The following is a 15,756-nucleotide window of genomic DNA, read 5'->3' on the forward strand; positions in this document are numbered from 1 at the left end:
TGTCTATAGTCTAAAAGTCTTTATTTTTCTAATATTTTCTGAAAATTGGAAGATATACATTTATCACCCATAATATTAATAATTTCTGATTTCTAAAGTAGCCAGCCAAGCAACCAACATATTGTTTGGCATTTTAAAGAAGTAGCATCTTACTTTATATAACTCATTCATCCCAGATGCTTTCAGCTCCCTGAATTGCTATTTCCTCTGTGCAACAGAAGCCACTGCCGATTATAGTGTACATTCCACTGCCTCTATTTTCCAGAGAGTCTTTAATAACTCATTTGGATTGTTCTAACTAATCAGCTTTCTCTTGGTTTATGTCTATGTCAATTTTTTTCCATAATCTAACAATGCACCAACATATAAATTGTTCAAATAAGAGTCCTGCAAGTTAGCATAACTTAATGCAAAAATACAAGCTTGCTTATATTTCAAACAAAGTTTACATTAACTGTAACTTCAAATGAGTTATTAGAAATTTGTGGAACTAAATAAATTTAGAATATTTGCATGAAAATTTAATTATTATACCTTCTTTAATCTGCATACTGCTGAATGTGCACAGGGAAAGGGTAATTTAGGAAGTTGAGAGAATATTTGATACCTTATAAAGCATCTGGAAGGAATGTGTTATATAAAGTAAGGTGTTATATGTTTAAAAGTCAAAAGACATGTTTTTTGCTTGGTTGCTTACATTAGAAATCAGAAGTTCTGAATATTATGGCTAATAAATGCATATCCTCCCAATTTCAGAGAACATTGGAAAAGTAAAGAAATCTAAATGTATATTAAACATTCCAAATAAATATCTGTGAAGTTTGCTGGTCGTATGTTATTGTTTCTGTGACCAATTAGCTGTAAAAGACAATGGTATTAGAACAAAAAAATCACTCACCAATATAAAGGCAATTAATTTAACCTCTGAAACAAAATAAGCCTTCCTTCCTTTGAAATTGTTTCTCTGCAATGCCTGTCACATTGGTGGAGACCTCATTAATGCAGCCAGAGACAGTAAAGTTATACTAAATTCCTAAAATGCCCAACACTTTGGTGTGTTTGTTTCTTCAAAGTAAAGCTACTTAACAAGCTTTTAATAATGACTAAATATTTGTTGTATACTTTTTTGTAGTAGAGCAACTGATGGATAGTATACTTTTTGTAGTATAGATATTGAAGGATTCTTCACTGTGCTTAGTTAATTATAGATTACTTTTAGTTGATTAAGCAATAACATGATCACAAAAAGATAGCTTTGATACAGTTTATGTGAGATAACTTGCTATAAAATAAACTTTTATATAGCATGGCTTAATATAATAAATTACTATATAAGAATTTTTTTTTCTGATTGGCTGTCACGTTTTTTTTTTTTTATTAACTTGAATATTTCTTATATACATTTCGAGTGTTATTCCCTTTCCGGTTTCGGGCAAACCTCCCTCCCCTCCCCTTCCTTATGGGTGTTCCTCCCCACCCTCCGCCCATTGCCGCCCTCCCCCCAACAGTCTAGGTCACTGGGGGTTCACTCTTAACAGGACCCAGGGCTTCCCCTTCCACTCGTGCTCTTACTAGGATATTCATTGCTACCTATGAGGTCAGAGTCCAGGGTCAGTCCATGTATAGTCTTTAGGTAGTGGCTTAGTCCCTGGAAGCTCTGGTTGCTTGGCATTGTTGTACATATGGGGTCTCGAGCCCCTTCAAGCTCTTCCAGTTCTTTCTCTGATTCCTTCAACGGGGGTCCTATTCTCAGTTCGGTGGTTTGCTGCTGGCATTCGCCTCTGTATTTGCTGTATTCTGGCTGTGTCTCTCAGGAGAGATCTACATCCGGCTCCTGTCGGTCTGCACTTCTTTGCTTCATCCATCTTGTCTAATTGGATGGCTGTATGTATATGGGCCACATGTGGGGCAGGCTCTGAATGAGTGTCCCTTCATCTCTGTTTTAATGTTTGCCTCTCTCTTCCCTGCCAAGGGTATTCTTGTTCTATATAAGACTTTTAACACATTTTCTTTCTCACCCTACATTCTCTACAATCTTCTAACAGTAAATCCATTTCTCTAATGGTGCTAACTAGGGCTGCTAGGCAGAGATATGCATGACATGCAATGGAAAATATTTGCAGAGGAGAAACTACTGAAAGAAAAATATAAACAGACTTGCTTTGTGCTTGTCAGAAAGGGCTTAGTAAACAAATGTAGCAAGGGTAAAAGACTGATTTAAGTTGTACCCACTGTGTACTCAGATGTAACGCATTCAGGTAGTAAGTTGTTGAAGCTGATTTTACCATCAGCAAAGTAAATTCCATACTTACCACCAATACTAAGCTAAGAATCTATGACTAGACCAATTGTAGGTATTAAGAAAGAGCCTCTCACTATTATTTTGCTACATGGATATACTTTCAAACCAATGCTCAGCAACTTGTTATATCCATAGATTAGTGCCTATGCCATCTTTCACTAAAGGAGATTGCAGGATGCTTAGCCCTATATTGGACATCTGTATTAAACCCCCTTCTCTCAAGGTTCAGAGATCACTGTGGAACATGTTAGAAAGAGAGGTCATGGATGACATCAAAAAATATGTTCTCTGGACATAGTGGGGCATATGAATGCACAGTAGCTGCAAAAACATTGCCAAGCATGACTTTTCAATCCTGTCTGGGGACATATTGGTAATTGGCAGCTATGAAGAGAACAAGAGTTGGTTTTCTTTTAAGAATGTGACTTCCGGTTACTTGACCATGCTCCAGTGGAAAACCACACAGCCAAGAACAAACAGCAGCAGCACAGATTGGGCTTGACAGGTTTCAAAAAATAGAAAAAAAAGCACAATGATAAATCCGTAGGGTAGTGTCTAGGATGGTAATATCTAGTGGTATCTAGGAGGATAGTATATAGTAGGGTAGTAGTAGGGTAGTATCTAGCTCTAGGAGAAGGTATATGGGGATAAATATCAGAAAAATATATTAAATTCTCAAAAGATTAAATATCTAAATATACATATAGATACTTTTATTAAATTGTTACATAAAAGAAAAATCATTTAAATATTAGTAGAATGCCATTTAAACTTTAATAGCTAATCACATATTAGTCAGGTGAAGCATATCTGTTTCCTACATCATCATCATGTTTTCATGATGAAATCTTTCTAAGCACATCATGACAGGGAAGAAATGAACAAGGGAAGGATAGCCTGCCAGTCTGGAAGCATACTGAGTACATACTTAAACTCAATTGGTAAATGTGGTAAAGTTAACTTTTAAATCGAAATAATGAACATATTTGGAGATTTTTTTTTAATTCTGCCCATATAGTAAGAAGAGATAAAGAGCAAAAGACCAAGTGATGCCACATGGATGATTATAGTTTGCCTAGGTGCTATATAAAAATAATAAAAAATGGTCCTTGGGCTCTTGTATTAGTTACTTCTGTGTTACTGCAGACAAAATACCTGAAAAAAAGAAGAAAGCTTCATTTATACTAACAGACTCAGGGGAGATTGAGTTCATGCTGGTGGAGAAAATATGGTGTTAGAAGTATACCACATTTTGACAAGTAATAAAACAGAGGCTATAACATAATAAACTATAGGCTATGTTCTTCAAAAGCTCATTCAATGCCCCTTTTCTGTGAGATAATCGCTATCTTTTAAAGGTCTCATCACATCTCCACACTTTGCCAACAGCTAGGGTCAATTTTTAGCCACATGGGTTTATGGGCAAGATATTACATTCAAATCACAACTGTCTTAATGATACCTAAAAGATCACAAGGGATGTCATTACCATTGTGGTACCAGAATACAGAGACATGGCTAACAGAATAATTTTAATTTTAAAGGCAAAGTTTTGGATGCTTGAATGATATTAAAACTTGCAGCTTGCTTCCAGACTTCAATTCCCTGTATTCCACTGCTGTCTATGTTGATAATCCCTGGCTGGGAGGCAGCTGACCCAAGTGTGGCATGAACACTAGCTGCTGCCGCCACTCTAGTAGTCACAGGTTGTTAATCTATACGATTTCATTTCTACAAGAAACTAGAACTCATGGTTAATGGGGACATAGTTACCTCTTCTTAGATTGTGAAGGATAGTGACATTGGAACCTCTGAGACAGGAATCAGGCAGATGGCTGCCAGAAGAGTGCAATCACCACTGAGAATTCTCATCTTTGCTTATCTGACCCATGCATTAACACCATACTGTGAGTACAGCATAGCAGATGGAGTAGAACATGCAGTGTTCAAAGTGACCGCAGATGAACTGCAAGTATCTGACTAAAATTAGTAAGAGCTAAAATATGAGCTTTATCCAGTAGAATCACATGATGGTACTACATGGAGCCTGAAACTCATTTCCAACCGGGGGTCTGGAAGGCATACAATAAGTCAATAGTGATTATTTTAAAGTTGCAAAATTTAATACTTATTGTATGTCCTGCTGTGTTTCAGATTATCTTGGAGCTTGTTACCACTTTCAATTTCTCCCTGTTGGCATTCAAATGTCTGCCCTAGTGTTGTATTTTGGCAACAGATAACTTGTTTAAATTTGCAGGCTCACAGCTGGGGGTGTGTTTGCTTTAGATGAATCATAACTCTATCCTGACCCACATCTGATTTAGATAGTTAGATGAGATTTCAGGAGTTTTAGTTGATGTTGGAATGAACAAAGACTACAGGGGCCATTGGGATACAGAATAAATTCTGTCTTAGTCTACCTGTGCTTTTATAACAACATACCCAAGAATTGGAAATTCATAAAGAATGCTAATTAATTTTCTCACAGTTTTGGAAGTTCAGAATTCAAAGATTAAATGGACATAAGATTTAGTGGTCTAGTGAAAGCTTGATTTGGAATCATCCACAGAAACCAATGTTCTCTTTCAACGTGGTAAAACAAGGAAGCCTTTATATAAGGAATGTCATCTCCTTCACAAAGCAGAAGCCTCTGTAAGCCTCTGTATTACTTCTTGAAAGCCCCACATATTTAATCTTCTTTTGTGGTTCTGGGATCAAGCATGGGGCAAGCACATTTTCATTGAGCTTCAGTTCCATCCTGAGACAAACATTGCAATATATCATTTTGGCAATTACTTTTCAATATGGAATTGTAAATATAACACATCCAGGACGTGTAAAATATGCTTTGTATGTTAGAAAGACATTAAAGTTGGGAGGTAGGAGTGAAATTCAATGATGTGAATATTTGTGTCCTCTGAAATTGATATATTGTCATCTAGTTATTCATGTGATGATATTAGGAGGTAGGACTTGGGTAGATAGTTATTTCTGGTGAAAGCTTGATTTGGAATCATCCACAGAAGCCAATGTTATCTTTCAACATGGTAAAACAATGAAGCCTTTATATAAAGACTGTCATCCCCTTCACAAAGCTTTATGAACAAGTTTCTAAAAGTAAAGAATATGGAAAATTTTAAAGAGACCTAATTGCCAGGTAGATTAGCTCATTATAAATTTCATGTAATTTTTTTTACAGATTTGATAAATTTACCAGTTAATTTAATATAAAACTATTATTATTTAGTAATAAACTAAATGGCAAATAAAGTAATAAAACCATAACATTTGATTAACATAATCAATACATTTAATAAACAATTTGATGAAATATCTAAATATGAATTTGTCTTATATTCATAGCTGTTGATCATTATGAAAGAACTCAAAGCTTTGGGGAGATAGATGACTCAGTTAACGAAATGCTTGCAACATGAGCATGAAGACCTTAGTTGAGACCTTTACAACCCACAGGAAAAAATGAGTTTTCAATGTGTGCTAGGAATCTCAGCCTTGGAAGTGGAGTGGGGCCAGGTAGATTCCTGAAACTTACTGGCCAGTCAGACCAGAAAAATAGATGAATTTCTTGTAAATGAGAGACTGTCTCAGAAAATAAGGTGATCAAGGAAGACACTCTAGCCTCTACTTGTATATACACACATTTGTACATGCATATAACCATACATACATACATACATACATACATACATACATACATACATACAGCACACACACACACACACACACACACACACACACACACACACCTTAAAGTAGAATTGGATTTTTGACAATCATTTCAGAAATCAAAATTGTTTATTTCAATATATACCCTTTCAATAGACACAAAACAACATCAACAACTATATTTTAAAAAGCATTTAAAATCTAATGCTTTGTTATTTTTCTCCTCGAAGCCACTGAGAATAATTTCTAATTTTCATGTCTAAGAAGAGTTCAGTTCATAAACTGAGTTTGGAAGCATGAGTTGGTCATGAGTGACTTGAATTCAAGGAAGTCAAATAACTTTCATTTGAAGAAACCTTCTTCAAGCAGAAAGCTTCTGTAAAGCTCAATTTGTGGAAAGTGTGAGGTGAGAGACACTGAAAGAAGCTTCAGTGTATTTACAAAGGTTTAGAGATCCTGCCTTGGCATAAATTCATAAATGTTTCCCAAAATTAAATCAAAGAGTATTCTTAGACACTTCTGTCATTTAGTAAACAGAAACTTAACATAAATCAGTAAGAATACACAACCAACAACTGCAGGTAAATGACCATGATCACTCAGGAGCTTATGGTAGAGAAAATGAACTTCAAAGACATAGATAAAATGGGCTTCAAAGACGTAAAGAAAATGGAATCCAGGGACAAGAAAGAAATTAGTAGTCACATGAGATCTCTAAATGAGTTTCTCATTGTTATTGGGAACTAAGTGTCCATAAGGGTAACAGTAAGGCCTTGAGGAGTGATTTGGTCATAAGAACTCTGACTGTTACTTTGGGGAAATAATTAGTTATCATTACTTTTCACAGCAGTTTTGGAGTTTCAAGATATTGATCTGAAATATTTCAAATTTCACAACAACAGGAGACCCTGTATAAAATTAACTCAAATAAATCAGTACCCTTCCTCCACACAAAAGAGAAACAAGCCGAGAAAGACATTAGGGAAATGACACACCTTCATAATAGTCCCAAATAACATAAAATACCTCGGTGTGACTTTAACCAACCTAGTGACAGATCTGTAAAATAAGAACTTCAAACTTCTGAAGAAAGAAATTGAAGAAGATCTCAGAAGATGGAAAGATCTCCCATGCTCATGGATTGGCAGGAATAACAGAGTAAAAATGGCCATTTTACCAAAGGCGACCTACAGATTCAATACAATCCCCATCAAAATACCAATCCAATTCTTCAGAGAGTTAGATAGAACAATTTGTAAATTCATCTGGAATAACAAAAAGCCCAAGATACCTAAAACTATCCTCATCGGTAAAAGGACTTCTCGGGGAATCACTATCCCTGAACTCAAGCAGTATTACAGAGCAATAGTGATAAAAACTGCATGGTATTTGTACAGAGACAGACAGATAGACCAGTGGAATAGAACTGAAGATCTAGAAATGAACCCAAACACACCTATGGTCATTTGATTTTTGACAAAGGAGCCAAAACCATCCAATGGAAAAAAGATAGCATTTTCAGCAAATGGTGCTGGTTCAACTGGAGGTCAACATGTAGAAGAATGCAGATCGATCCATGCTTATCACCCTCTACAAAGCTTAAGTCCAAGTGGATCAAGTACCTCCACATCAAACCAGACACACTCAAACTAATAGAAGAAAAATAGGGAAGAATCTCAAACATATTGGCACTGTGGAAGACTTCCTGAACAAAAGATCAATAGCTTATGCTCTAGGATCATGAATCCACAAATTGGATCTCATAAAACTGCAAAGATTCTGTAAGGCAAAGGACACTTTTGATAGGACAAAATGGCAACCAACAGATTAGGAAGAGAGCTTTACCAATCCTACAACTGATAGAGGGCTCATATCCCAAATATACAAAGAACTCATGAAGATAGACTGCAGGGAGATAAATTATCCTATTAAAAATGGGGTTCAGAGCTAAACAAAGAATTCACAGCTGAGCAATGCCGAATGACTGAGAAGCACCTAAAGAAACATTCAACATCTTTAGTCATAAGGGAAATGCTAATCAAAACAACCCTTAGATTTCACCTCACACCAGTCAGAATGGCTGATATCAAAAGCTCTGGTGACAGTAGATGCTGGCGAGGATGTGGAGAAAGAGGAACATTCCTCCATTCTTGGTGGTATTCAGATTTGTACAAACATTCTGGAAATCAGTCTGGAGGTTCCTCAGAAGATTGGTCATTGAACTACCTGAGGACCCAGCTGTACCTCTCTTGGGAATATACCCAAAAGATGCCCCAACATATAACAAACACACATGCCTCACTATGTTCATAGCAGCCTTATTTATAGCATATTCATAGCCAGAAGCTGGAAAGAACCCAGATGCCATTCAACAGAGGAATGGATACAGAAAATGTGGTACATCTACACAATAAACTACTCAGCTATCAAAAGCAATGACTTTATGAAATTCATAGGCAAATGGATGGAACTAGAAAATATCATCCTAAGTGAGGTAACCCAATCACAGAAAAACACTCATGGTATGCACTCATTGATAAGTAGATATTAGACCAAATGCTTGAATTACCCTAAATGCACAGAACACATGAAACTCAAGAAGCATGACCAATATGTGGATGCCTCACTCCTTCTTTAAAAGGGTAATAAGACTACCCTTGGGAGGGGATAGGGAGGCAAAGTTTTGAACAGAGACTGAAGGAATGACTATTCAGAGCCTGCCCCACATGTGGCTCATATATATACAGCCACCAAACTAGGTAAGATGGATGAAACAAAGTGTAGGCTGACAGGAACCGGATGTAGATCTCTCCTGAGAGACACAGCCAGAATAGGACAATACATAGGCGAATCCCAGCAGCAAACCACTGAACTGAGAAGGGGACCCCCGTTGAAGGATTCAGAGGAAGGACTGAAAGAGCTTGAGGGGGCTTGAGACCCAATATGAACAACAATGCCAACCAACCAGAGCTTCCAGGGTCTAAGCCACTACCCAAAGGCTATACATGGACAGACCCTGGGCTCCAACTTCATAATTAGCAATGAGTAGCCTAGTAAGGGCACCAGTAGAAGGGGAAGCCCTTGGTCCTGACAAGGCTGCAACCCCAGTGAACGGGATTCTTGGGGGAAGGGTGGTAATGGGAAGAGTATGGGAGGGAAAAAACCCATATATATGGGAAGGGGTTAGGGAGATGTTGGCCTGGAAACCAGGAAAGGGAATAATATTTGAAATGTAAATAAAAAATACCCAATTTAGTAAAGATGGAGAAAAAATATAGAAATAAAGAAAAACTACTTAGATTCTCCACATCATTTTACCTATGAATAGTGTTATTTATTTATTTATTTATTTATTTATTTATTTTTTAATAACTTGAATATTTCTTATATACATTTCGAGTGTTATTCCCTTTCCCGCTTTCCGGGCAAACATCCCCTCCCCCTCCCCCCCTTCCTTGTGGATGTTCCCCTCCCACCCCCCCCATTGCCGTCCCCCCGACAGTCTAGTTCACTGGGGGTTCAGTCTTAGCAGGACCCAGGGCTTCCCTTCCACTGGTGCTCTTACGAGGGATATTCATTGCTACCTATGAGGTCAGAGTCCAGGGTCAGTCCATGTATAATCTTTAGGTAGTGGCTTAGTCCCTGGAAGCTCTAGTTGCTTGGCATTGTTGTACATATGGGGTCTCAAGCCCCTTCAAGCTCTTCCAGTTCTTTCTCTGATTCCTTAAACGGGGGTCCTATTCTCAGTTCAGTGGTTTGCTGCTGGCATTCGCCTCTGTATTTGCTGTATTCTGGCTGTGTCTCTCAGGAGAGATCTACATCCGGCTCCTGTCGGTCTGTACTTCTTTGCTTCATCCATCTTGTCTAATTGGGTGGCTGTATATGTATGGGCCACATGTGAGGCAGGCTGTGAATGGGTGTTCCTTCAGTCTCTGTTTTAATGTTTGCCTCTCTCTTCCCTGCCAAGGGTATTCTTGTTCCCCTTTTAAAGAAGGAGTGAAGCATTCACATTTTGATCATCTGTCTTGAGTTTCATTTGTTCTAGGGATCTAGGGTAATTCATGCATTTGGGCTAATAGCCACTTATCAATGAGTGCATACCATGAATGTCTTTCTGTGATTGGGTTAGCTCACTCAGGATGATATTTTCCAGTTCCAACCATTTGCCTACGAATTTCATAAACTCGTTGTTTTTGATAGCTAAGTAATATTCCATTGTGTAGATGTACCACATTTTCTATATCCATTCCTCTGTTGAAGGGCATCTGGGTTCTTTCCAGCTTCTGGCTATTATAAATAAGGCTGCGATGAACATAGTGGAGACGTGTCTTTTTTATATGTTGGGGCATCTTTTGGGTATATGCCCAGGAGAGGTATAGCTGGATCCTCAGGCAGTTCAATGTCCAATTTTCTGAGGAACCTCCAGACTGATTTCCAGAATGGTTGTACCAGTCTGCAATCCCACCAACAATGGAGGAGTGTTCCTCTTTCTCCACATCCTCGCCAGCATTTGCTATCACCTGAGTTTTTGATCTTAGCCATTCTCACTGGTGTGAGGTGAAATCTCAGGGTTGTTTTAATTTGCATTACCCTGATGACTAAAGATGTTGAACATTTCTTTAGGTGTTTCTCAGTCATTCGGCATTCCTCAGCTGTGAATTCTTTGTTTAGCTCTGAACCCCATTTTTTAATAGGGTTATTTGTCTCCCTGCGGTCTAACTTTTTGAGTTCTTTGTATATTTTGGGTATAAGGCCTCTATCTGTTGTAGGATTGGTAAAGATCTTTTCCCAATCTGTTGGTTGCCATTTTGTCCTAACCACAGTGTCCTTTGCCTTACAGAAGCTTTGCAGTTTTATGAGATCCCATTTGTCGATTCTTGATCTTAGAGCATAAGCCATTGGTGTTTTGTTCAGGGAAATTTTTCCAGTGCCCATGTGTTCCAGATGCTTCCCTAGTTTTTCTTCTATTAGTTTGAGTGTGTCTGGTTTGATGTGGAGGTCCTTGATCCACTTGGACTTAAGCTTTGTAGAGGTAATAAGCATGGATCGATCTGCATTTTCTACATGTTGACCTCCAGTTGAACCAGCACCATTTGCTGAAAATGCTATCTTTTTTCCATTGGATGGTTTTGGCCTTTGTCAAAATCAAGTGCCCATAGTGTGTGGGTTCATTTCTGGGTCTTCAATTCTATTCCATTGGTCTATCTGTCTGTCTCTGTACCAATACCATGCAGTTTTTATCACTATTGCTCGGTAATACTGCTTGAGTTCAGGGATAGTGATTCCCCCTGAAGTCCTTTTATTGTTGAGGATAGTTTTAGCTATCCTGGGTTTTTTGTTATTCCAGATGCATTTGCAAATTGTTCTGTCTAACTCTTTTGAAGAATTGATTGGTATTTTGATGGGGATTGCATTGAATCTGTAGATCTTTTTGGTAAAATGGCCATTTTACTATATTAATCCTGCCAATCCATGAGCATGGGAGATCTTTCCATCTTTGAGAACTTCTTCAATTTCTTTTTTCTTCAGTCTTGAAGTTCTTGTTTTTACAAATCTTTTACTTGCTTGGTTAAAGTCACACCGAGGTATTTTTTATATTATTTGGGTCTATTATGAAGGGTGTCGCTTCCCCTAATTTCTTTCTCAGTTTGTTTCTCTTTTGTGTAGAGGAAGGCTACTGATTTATTTGAGTTAATTTTATACCCAGCCACTTTGCTGAAGTTGTTTATCAGCTTTAGTAGTTCTGGTGGAACTTTTGGGATCACTTAAATATACTATCATATCATCTGCAAATAGTGATATTTTGACTTCTTCTTTCCGATCTGTATCCCCTTGACCTCCGATTGTTGTCTGATTGCTCTGGCTAGAACTTCAAGAACTATATTGAATAAGTAGGGAGAGAGTGGGCAGCCTTGTCTAGTCCCTGATTTTAGTGGGATTGCTTCAAGTTTCTCTCCATTTAGTTTAATGTTAGCAACTGGTTTGCTGTATATGGTTTTTACTATGTTTAGGTATGGGCCTTGAATTCCTATTCTTTCCAGGACTTTTATCATGAAGGGGTGTTGAATTTTGTCAAATGCTTTCTCAGCATCTAATTAAATGATCATGTGGTTTTGTTCTTTCAGTTTGTTTATATAATGGATCACGTTGATGGTTTTCCGTATATTAAACCATCCCTGCATGCCTGGGATGAAGCCTACTTGATCATGGTGGATGATTGTTTTGATGTGCTCTTGGATTCGGTTTGCCAGAATTTTGTTGAGTATTTTTGCGTCGATGTTCATAAGGAAATTGGTCTGAAGTTCTCTTTCTTTGTTGGGTCTTTGTGTGGTTTAGGTATAAGAGTAATTGTGGCTTCATAGAAGGAGGTCGGTAGTGCTCCATCTGTTTCAATTTTGTGGAATAGTTTGGATAATATTGGTACGAGGTCTTCTATGAAGGTCAGATAGAATTCTGCACTAAACCCGTCTGGACCTGGGCTCTTTTTGGTTGGGAGAACTTTTATGACTGCTTCTATTTCCTTAGGAGTTATGGGGTTGTTTAACTGGTTTATCTGTTCCTGATTTAACTTCGGTACCTGGTATCTGTCTAGGAAATTGTCCATTTCCTGCAGATTTTCAAGTTTTGTTGAATATAGGCTTTTATAGTAAGAGCTGATGATTTTGAATTTCCTCTGAATCTGTAGTTATGTCTCCATTTTCATTTCTGATTTTGTTAATTTGGACACATTCTCTGTGTCCTCTCGTTAGTCTGGCTAAGGGTTTATCTATCTTGTTGATTTTCTCAACGAACCAACTTTTGGTTCTGTTGATTCTTCTATGGTTTTTTTGTTTCTACTTGGTTGATTTCAGCTCTGAGTTTGATTATTTCCTGCCTTCTACTCCTCCTGGGTGTATTTGCTTCTTTTTGTTCTAGAGCTTTTAGGTGTGCTGTCAAGCTGCTTACATATGCTCTTTCCTGTTTCTTTCTGCAGGCACTCAGCGTTATGAGTTTTCCTCTTAGCACAGCTTTCATTGTGTCCCATAAGTTTGGGTATGTTTTACCTTCATTTTCGTTAAATTCTAAAAAGTTTTTAATTTCTTTCTTTATTTCTTCCTTGACCAGGTTATCATTGAGTAGAGCATTGTTCAATTTCCACGTATATGTGGGCATTCTTCCCCTATTGTTATTGAAGACCAGCTTTAGGCCGTGGTAGTCCGATAGCACGCATGGGATTATTTCTATCTTTCTGTACCTGTTGAGGCCCATTTTTTGACCAATTATATGGTCAATTTTGGAGAAAGTACCATGAGGAGCTGAGAAGAAGGTATATCCTTTTGCATTAGGGTAGAACGTTCTATAAATATCCGTTAAGTCCATTTGTCTCATGACTTCTCTTAGTCTGTCTACGTCTCTGTTTAATTTCTGTTTCCATGATCTGTCCATTGATGAGAGTGGGGTGTTGAAGTCTCCTACTATTATTGTGTGAGGTGCAATGTGTGTTTTGAGCTTTAGTAAGGTTTCTTTTACGTATGTAGGTTCCCTTGTATTTGGGGCATAGATATTTAGGATTGAGAGTTCATCTTGGTGGATATTTCCTTTGATGAATATAAACTGTCCTTCCTTATTTTTTTTGATGACTTTTACTTGAAAATTGACTTTATTTGATATTAGAATGGCTACTCCAGCTTGCTTCTTCTGACCATTTGCTTGGAAAGTTGTTTTCCAGCCTTTCACTCTGAGGTAGTGTCTGTCTTTGTCTGTGAGGTGTTTTTCCTGTAGGCAGCAGAATGCAGGGTCCTCGTTGCGCATCCAGTTTGTTAATCTATGTCTTTTTATTGGGGAGTTGAGGCCATTGATGTTGAGAGATATTAAGGAATAGTGATTATTGCTTCCTGTTATATTCATATTTGGATGTGTTATGTTTGTGTGCTTTTCTTCTCTTTGTTTTGTTGCCAAGATGATTAGTTTCTTGTCTCTTCTTGGGTATAGCTTGCCTCCTTATGTTGGGCTTTACCATTTATTATCCTTTGTAGTGCTGGATTTGTAGAAAGATATTGTGTGAATTTGGTTTTGTCATGGAATATCTTGGTTTCTCCATCTATGTTAATTGAGAGTTTTTCAGGATACAGTAACCTGGGCTGGCATTTGTGTTCTCTTAGGGTCTGTATGACATCTGTCCAGGATTTTCTGGCTTTCATAGTCTCTGGTGAAAAGTCTGGTTTGATTCCGATCGGTCTGCCTTTATATGTTACTTGACCTTTTCCCTTACTGCTTTTAATATTCTTTCTTTATTTTGTGCGTTTGGTGTTTTGACTATTATGTGACGGGAGGTGTTTCTTTTCTGGTCCAATCTATTTGGAGTTTTGTAGGCTTCTTGTATGCCTATGGGTATCTCTTTTGTTAGGTTAGGGAAGTTTTCTTCTATGATTTTGTTGAAGATATTTACTGGTCCTTTGAGCTGGGAGTCTTCACTCTCTTCTATACCTATTATCCTTAGGTTTGATCTTCTCATTGTGTTATGGATTTCCTGTATGTTTTGGACCAGTAGTTTTTTCCGATTTACATTATCTTTGACAGTTGAGTCAATGATTTCTATGGAATCTTCTGCTCCTGAGATTCTCTCTTCCATCTCTTGTATTCTGTTGGTGAAGCTCGTTTCTACAGCTCCTTGTCTCTTCTTTTTGGTTTTCTATATCCAGGGTTGTTTCCATGTGTTCTTTCTTGATTGCTTCTATTTCCATTTTAATTCCTTCAACTGTTTGATTATGTTTTCCTGGAATTCTTTCAGGAATTTTTTGTATCTCCTCTCTATGGGCTTCTACTTGTTTATTTATGTTTTCCTGGAATTTTCAGGCATTTTTATGATTCCTCTCTGTAGGCTTCTACTTGTTCTCTAAGGGAGTTCTTCACGTCTTTCTTGAAGTCCTCCAGCATCTTGGTCAAATATGATTTTGAATCTAGATCTTGCTTTTCTGGTGTGTTTGGATATTCCATGTTTGTTTTGATGGGAGAATTGGGCTCTGATGGTGCCATGTAGTCTTGGTTTCTGTTGCTTGGGTTCCTGCGCTTTCCTCTCACCATCAAATTATCTCTAGTGTTACTTTGTTCTGCTATTTTGACAGTGGCTAAACTGTCCATAGGCCTGTGTGTGTCAGGAGTGCTGTAGACCTGTTTCCTCTCTTTCAGTCAGTTATGGGGACAGAGTGTTCTGCTTTTCGGGCGTAGTTTTTCCTCTCTACAGGTCTTCAGCTGTTCCTGTGGGCCTGTGTCTTGAGTTCACCAGGCAGGTCACTTGCAGCAGAAAAGTTGGTCTTACCTGTGGTCCTGAGGCTCAAGTTCGGCCACAGGGTGTGCTGCCCACGGGCTCTCCGCTGTGGCAGCAACCAGAAGATCTGCGCCGCCTTCCGGGAGCCTCCAGGCACCAGGGTTCCAGATGGATTTTTGTATTTTCCTCTGGGAATCAGTAATGTGTGCAGAGAGCAGTCTTTCTGGTTTCGCAGGCATGTCTGCCTCTCTGAAGGTTTAGCTCTCCCTCCCACGGGATTTGGGTGCAGAGAACTGTTTACCCGGTCTGTTTCCTTCAGGTTCTGTGTGTCTCAGGCAGGCTCCTGTTGCTCTGGGCCCTCCCCCACAGGGAACCCAGAGGCCTTGTACAGTTTCCCTCTTGGTCAGGGATGTGGGCAGGGGTGGGGTGGTGTTGGTGGTCTCTTCCGCCTGCAGCCTTCAGTGAGTGCCCACCTGACCAGGCGGTAAGGTATCTCTCCCACGGGTCCTGGGAGCAGAGC

This window comes from Rattus rattus, chromosome 11 (assembly GCF_011064425.1).
Source record: "Rattus rattus isolate New Zealand chromosome 11, Rrattus_CSIRO_v1, whole genome shotgun sequence".
NCBI lineage: Eukaryota > Metazoa > Chordata > Mammalia > Rodentia > Muridae > Rattus > Rattus rattus.